The following is a 6,814-nucleotide window of genomic DNA, read 5'->3' on the forward strand; positions in this document are numbered from 1 at the left end:
GATCTCCATCTACTGTTATCCCTGTGCAGAGACTCACAGGGTCCCATTCACAAGCTTTTCCTGAAATCTGGGTGGTGGCTGCTTCAGTAGGACCAGCAGGGAGATAGGAGCAGGCTGACGGGTTGAGGACAGCAGAGCAGCCAGGGATGTGATGCAGTTCGGACTACTGAGGCACATTCCAGGTGATTTGAGCTGCATTTGCAAGTGGGGAAATGCTTTGTGTATGTGTGAGAGAGAGGAGCAAGCAGGGGCCATGTGACTGGATCTTGGAGTGAAGAAAAGGTGAATTTTCAATCTGAATTTATGTTGCTGGATTGTTGCTGCATATAGACATTAACATGGATCAGATCCGTCATGTTTTCAGCCCAGTTACTCTCTTCAGAGAGCAGCACCTGGAAAGGAAGGCAAGTCAGAGATTACATTTGCTCTTCCTAGCTCTAGTTCCCTGCTTGTCCCAGAGAAGTTGTTTTGTCACTGCTCAGAAACTAGGTGTTGGTTTTACATCAAAAGACATAATTACCTGTCTTACAGAACTCAAATACTTTAATTTTTATATTTGCATCTCTGTTCTTTGGCATACAGGTGACCAGGCCTGGAGAAATTCCCCTTGGCTTCTGGATGTATCATATCCTAGGGGAATCATCTCTACAGGCTAATTGTGCCTATGGTTGAAAACCCATTTCTTCCATCAAGGTTTTGTGTTCTGCCTTTCATTTTGTACATCACTGTGTCTGTGCTATTTGAGGAGGGGTTAAAGGTATTTTTCTCTCTATTGCATTAGTATGTTCTCACCTACTCTTACATCTGCATGCACAAATGTGCAGTCTTTCCAGCTCTCTCCAGCTGGGAATTTTCCCACAGTTTTTTCCACCTTGACCTCTTTGCACTGCGTATTTTTGGACTGGGATCACAGATACCCCGCAGTATTCCAGGTGTGCCATGCAGTACTGTTCATACCCATCTCTGGGCCCTTTTTCTCTGTTGTTCCTCATCTCACGTATCCGGATACTTTTCCAGGTCCTTGCAGGGACTTGCTGTTTCGTGCTGGTGTCCAGATCTCTTTACGAGCTGGCTCAGTTGGCTTAGAGCTCTGTAAAGGAGAGGGGGAGTTCAGGTTACTGTCTTAAATTACAGGTTGCCTCATATCCCCAGTTTGTTTCTCTTCTGAGACTCTTGTCTGCAGAGCTGACCTCAATTTTGGATTTCCTACCCTTTTTTTTGCTGGCTAAGAAGCCATTTTTTCTTTATCCACCTGCTGTGTCACACAGGTGTGTCCCAGAGAAGCACAGTGCTCTCCAGACAGAGCATCCCAGCTTAGGCTGGTGTCCAGTGCTGGCAATCCTGGCCAGAAATCTCAGCTATAACCCTGGGTTTTAGTCTTCACCTGTTAATAGTCAATGACTGAGGGGGAGGTGGCTCGAATTCAAAAGGATATTAGAAACCAAAACCTGGGGAATATTGAACAGCAGCGTTAATGGAGTTGGGAGGAAGCTGAGGTGAACCATAACACATCTGTTTGAGGCAGGTCTCAGTACAGAGTGTGGGGAATAGGTGTGAGCCTGTGCGATTTAGCAGAGCAGGACAGGGTGAAAGTGCTGTTCATGTAGCTATTGCTGAGTTGAAGGGGCTGAACTAGAGAACATTTCACTCTTTTCCTTAGAATTGGAAGATTTTAGGTTCATATATTCTGTTTTCTTAATCTAAACCAAGCAAAATGTGATTTTACATGAAGAAACTAAAACATTATGAGTTTTGGTCCAGCTCATCTCAGTTCATAAAACCCCAAATTAATACAATTCCTTTTCTGTGTTGATTTTTGCAATTATCAACTTGGCCAAGTGTTGTCACTGTCAGTTCAGCCTGGGCATAAAACTGGTGATTTGGTTCATTTTCTAGTACAAGGAGAAGAATATAAAATTTGATTTGCAAAATCTTTCATAGCCTAGTTGTTGATGTAATTCCTGGAGGTTCAGGGAACAACTTGATTGTCCTGTATATCGAGAGCTTTGTTTTCCCTGAGCAGAAAGCTTTAGCCAGCTTTGATTTGCTACATCATTTGGATTTCTTGATGTGTCCCTAAGGACTGCAAAGCTTAAACCTCAGTATCTTACCTGGAAATGATTTCTCAGCTACTTTGGTGAAAACTCTGCAATCAGATTTTGGCCAAATCTGGATTTGACTCACCAGGTCAAGCTGCTCATCCCACAGCAACGCAACCTGATGGGACATGTCTATGGATACCAGAATGAACAGGTCCAGAAATGCAAACCTTCTGTAGAAAAGTTTTGTTCCAGTTCCAAACCAGTCAGGCTGTGCCTCTGGATTTGGGAATTGATGCAGTCTGGAAATGCCAATCCTTATTTCTTTTTAATCTGTGTCCAGTTCAGTCAAAGAAACGAGACTGTGGTAGTTTATAAACACCCTTCAGCTCCAGATGGAGAGAGCTGGAGAAATCAAAGCGTACCGATAAGTTTTATCCTGGGGAAGTTATTGCTTGGGAATGATGTCTCCTTCACAAATCCAGACAGGGATGCTCAGAGAGGCCGAGGAGGAGCAAGAAGCCAATGTTCCCTCTGCAGAGCCCTTTCAGGGCATTCCAGGCCTGCAGGGGCTGTCTCTGTGCTCAGGGAGCTTTGGTGTCCACACCCTGGTTCTCAGGCAGGACTGCTGACTCTGCACACCATGACAAATGCAGGTGAAACATCCTTTAACCAGCCTGGCCCTGCTTTCCACTCAGGTCCAGTAAGGAGGAAACACCTTTTAGCAGTGGTTGTCCTGCCCAGCTCTGCCTCAATCAAGTTGGCTGATGCTTTTCTCAGCACAAAGAGTGTAGTTTGCTGCTGCTTGCAAGGGATGAGACAAGGGAAGAACAAGGAAGGCAGGTAGAGGTTTCTTTGAATCCCTTTCCCTTTTCCTCATTCTTTACTACAAACGTGCAGAGATTTTCCCATGAGGAAATGCATTTCTGTCTGATCTGGGAAGGGGTTTCTTATTGTCTGCTTGCCCTCCAGGTCAGTTTGGCTCACCTCCCTGGCCCAAACCCAGGTGTTGCAATACTCTAGGGCTTACTGACTTTGTTCAAACCACTTGTGGGTCTGAAAAATTGTTGCTGCCAAGGAATAGAATTCTCTCAATGCTTGCAGCCTTGAAGAGAGTAAAACCTGATTTTTGTCAGGAGTCAGAAAGTTGCCAGGTGGGTAAGTATAACTGCAGAATCTAAAGTTAGGAATACCTAAAAGGAGGGATAAGAGCATCCATATAGCAAGAGAAGAGGGATGGACAATGTTTCATCCCATCAAAGGCTTGTAAACATTTCCAGTTTGCTCAGAGAATTCCTCTTCCCCCCCCCCCATCAGCAGCAGTTCTTGAGAGTTTTAGTAAAAATCCTCTCTTGAACCTTCAGATATGGGTTTGGAGGAGCATTCTGCATGTTTGTAGTGGTGTAGTTTCAATAAGGTGCTGTTTGGAGGCTTGTGCTGCCATTCATCTCTCCTGGTGAAGGTGAGGTTTGGGCTGGATGGATCAGATTTGCATTGGAGGCAAGTAAATTTCTGGTACTGCTTCCCAACTCAGAGTTTCTGCCTTGCAGGAAAGGGTTGCTATGGAGAGCATCCCAGTTGATAGGTTGCCCAAAGAAGTGGTGGATACTCCATCCCTGGAAATGTCCAAGGCCAGGTTGGAAGGGCTTGGAGCAACATGGGCTAGTGGAAGGTGTCCCTGCCCATGGCAGAGGGTGGGACTGGTTGAACTTTAAGGTCCCTTCCAAACAAACTAGTCTGTGATTTTGTGATTTCCAGTGAGGAGTGGAAGTTGCCAGTCCAGCTGTGTAACAGTCCATTCATAATGAGATCAAATTAATTGAACAAGGATATTTAACCATCGATTTAGGAAGGCTCAGGCTTGGTGTCTACCTCCAAAGTTCATTAAGGAAGCAGCTATAAATAGCAGGAGACAGCTACAGGATGGAAATACATGAACCTACTTAGCAGAGCAGATGCAGCACAGGCAGAGCTGTGCCAAGAATCCTTTCTGTTAGTGTTGCTGGATTTTTCAGCCACCCAGTTTCTTTCCTGACTCTTCAAGACAATGGGGTGGGATTTTCCAGAAGCTTTTAGCTTCAGCTCATCACAGTGAGAGCAACAACAGGAGTTGAGAAATACCAGGCAGGATGGCCAAAGAGCTTGATTTTTTGGGTACTGGTATTTTACATATAGGGAAGGTGGTCAGGGAAACTTTACCATAAATATATGGGATATACAATACAAACTGTGCCATAAATATAAGGCTCAAGGATTGGCCGTGTGGTGGGATCAGCTGAAGCGAGCCTTCTTCTGCACCCCCAATGCTGCAGGGAGTGTTAGTGTCCCACATAGTGCAACTGCAGAGATGAATTAAACACAGAACTAATTAGTGCTTCGTTTGCAGACATGCCCTCTGCATAGCCTGTCGGACAGGCTGTAGGGCACAGCTGGCTATGTCCATGGGAAAAGGCATGAGAAGGTGCTCGGGGCAGGCAGGCTGTGGGAAGGGTGCAGGTGAGGAGGTCAGCCCTGCCTGCTGACACAGCCCTCCTGCTGCAGAGGGGTTGGGTAATGCTGGCAGAGACAGCTCATCACTGGGGCAGCACGTCTGACTGCCTGGACTACTGCTGGCTGTGTCCTGGCCCTGCTTCCCTGATCAGGGACCTTAGACCCACTGACTCTCAGTGCTTTGGGTTGGGAGGGACCTTAAAGCCCATCTTGTTCCACTCCTCTGTCATGGGCATGGACATCTTCCACTAGCTCAAGTTGCTCACAGCCACATCCAACCTGGCCTGGAACCCTCCCAGGGATGAGGCATCCACAGCTGCACTGGGCAACCTGTGCCAGTGCCTCAGCACCCTCACAGGGAAGGATTTCTCCATAATATCTCATCCAACTCTCTGTCAGTGTGAAGCCCTGAAGATCCAGCTGATGGCAGTTAAGAGGACTTCTTGAGGTGTGGGAGTGACAGAGAAGAGACACCTGTAGGAGGGAGGTACTTCCAGCTTCCTTCCACCCGTTAATTACTTCAGCTCTCATTTTGGGAGAGGGTCTGGATGGCATTCTCTGGTTCCTGTGGCTCACTGCAAAGCCTCACAGCTCCCACCTGGATGGGATGAAGGTGCATGGTGATATGAGGTTGGGTCAGATGTGACCTGTTGCCCTAGGCAAAGACTTTCCTTTTCTTCTTGGCAAGAGTACAGGGTTTTACTCAGACAGCAAATTGAAAAAATTGCTGTCTTTGCAACAGCCCCTGCCTGAAGTCCTGGGTTTTTCTCTTTTCTACCTTGACTTGTGCATATACCAATCACATCAGGGCTGTTAGGAGCACTTGGATTTGTTTAAAACCCTTTGCACTTCCCTTCTACCTAACATCCACCTTAGGTAAATGCAGGGCTGAAACTGTGCCTGCTAGCACAGAGTTTCATGCCTTGCTTATGACAGCTGGCACAGGAGCTCAGGTTTGGATTTTTCTATCCCCTTGTGAAGTCCAGGCTTTGGGTGGGTGTGATAAAAGATAGGGATAAACTCTTCCTCCCTCCTTAATTGTGTCCCAGACACCCACACATGATAGCAGCAAGTCATGTGAGTGTTAAGGCAAATGCTAAGTGCCTAAGGTGCCCAGAAAGGTCTGGGAATTGGATTTTTTCCCTTTAGGATCATTTCTGAAGTTGTTTTTGAGAGTGAGGATTGGGGGAAAGATGTATGTGTCCCTGGATAAGTTGCATGCACGTTAGGACTGACTGATTAGATGTGGGCATGGGCTGAGCACCCATGGAAGCACATGTGTGCAGACGTGCTCAGAGGTGGCATGGGATACCTGTGCTTCACCCTGCCACCAGCTGACCTTTGGCAAGTCCTGGCAGCTGGTGCTGAAGGTCTTCAAAGGGACAACTATGTCAGGGACCTCATGAGAGTGAAAATAAATGTCACCCTAACACAGCAGCGTTAGTCAGCTCTGGTCACTCTCAACCTCCAAAGTGTCCCTTGGAGAGGCCTGTTCAGCCACACAAACCGACCCAGCCCTATCTTTGCTGCTGTGTGTGGTTCCTCAACAGAAATCAGCAGTGTGGGCTGAAATTCCACACTCCAGCCTGACTTACTCCTTGTGTGTTGTGCTTCTGACAGCAGTCCTGTCACTCAGTGCTGGTGTCAGTCAACCTCAGCAAGGCTGGTGGGTGCTCCAGGAGGGTTGGCTGGTGTGTTGTGTAGAGTTTGGAAACTGTCTTGTCTTGTTAGGGTTTCAGTGCTCCTCGGGCTGTGATGCTGCCAGACTGGTGCTGAGGAGCAGGAGTTTGGTGTCATGTGCACATATGAAGCTGCTGCAACTGCCTGGGCCTGGAATATTGTGAATATACTGGAGAGATTTTTTCACCTGTGCAGAGACTAGGATAAATTGGTCCAGATCTGAATTCGGCCTTCAGAGGTTGCTGGATGTGTCTGGTAGGGCACATTAGGGGAGGAAGGGGGAGTGAACACCATCAAGAAATGATAACGAGCTTTTGGTGAGGATTACTCCTAGGGGCAATGCATTTAAAGGCACAGTGTCAGCACTTCGGGGAGCATTTAAACCCTGCCTCCCCTGGTTTCATCCTGAAAAACCAACCACAGCAGTTGCCATGGCAGTAACACCACTGTAGACAGCAGGGCTGTTGAGCAGTTCCACTTAGATGCTTGTCAACTTGAAGTCCTCAAAATCCATGACCCTGAAGTGAAAGAAGTACAAACACTTCTTGCTGCCCTTTTGGTTTTGACACCCAAACACTGTCACTCTTCTGCCACACCTCTAAGAT

General features: G+C 47.1%; 1 protein-coding gene across 1 annotated transcript in view; it reads left to right on the top strand.

The window, feature by feature from the left end:
* Positions 1-6,814, top strand: part of LOC103799738 (electrogenic sodium bicarbonate cotransporter 1-like) — a gene marked incomplete at its 3' end in the record, with an annotated part of 46,921 nt that overhangs the window by 13,157 nt on the left and 26,950 nt on the right. The window lies entirely within an intron of this gene.

Source organism: Acanthisitta chloris, unplaced genomic scaffold (genome assembly GCF_000695815.1).
Source record: "Acanthisitta chloris isolate BGI_N310 unplaced genomic scaffold, ASM69581v1 scaffold3633, whole genome shotgun sequence".
NCBI classification, from domain to species: domain Eukaryota; kingdom Metazoa; phylum Chordata; class Aves; order Passeriformes; family Acanthisittidae; genus Acanthisitta; species Acanthisitta chloris.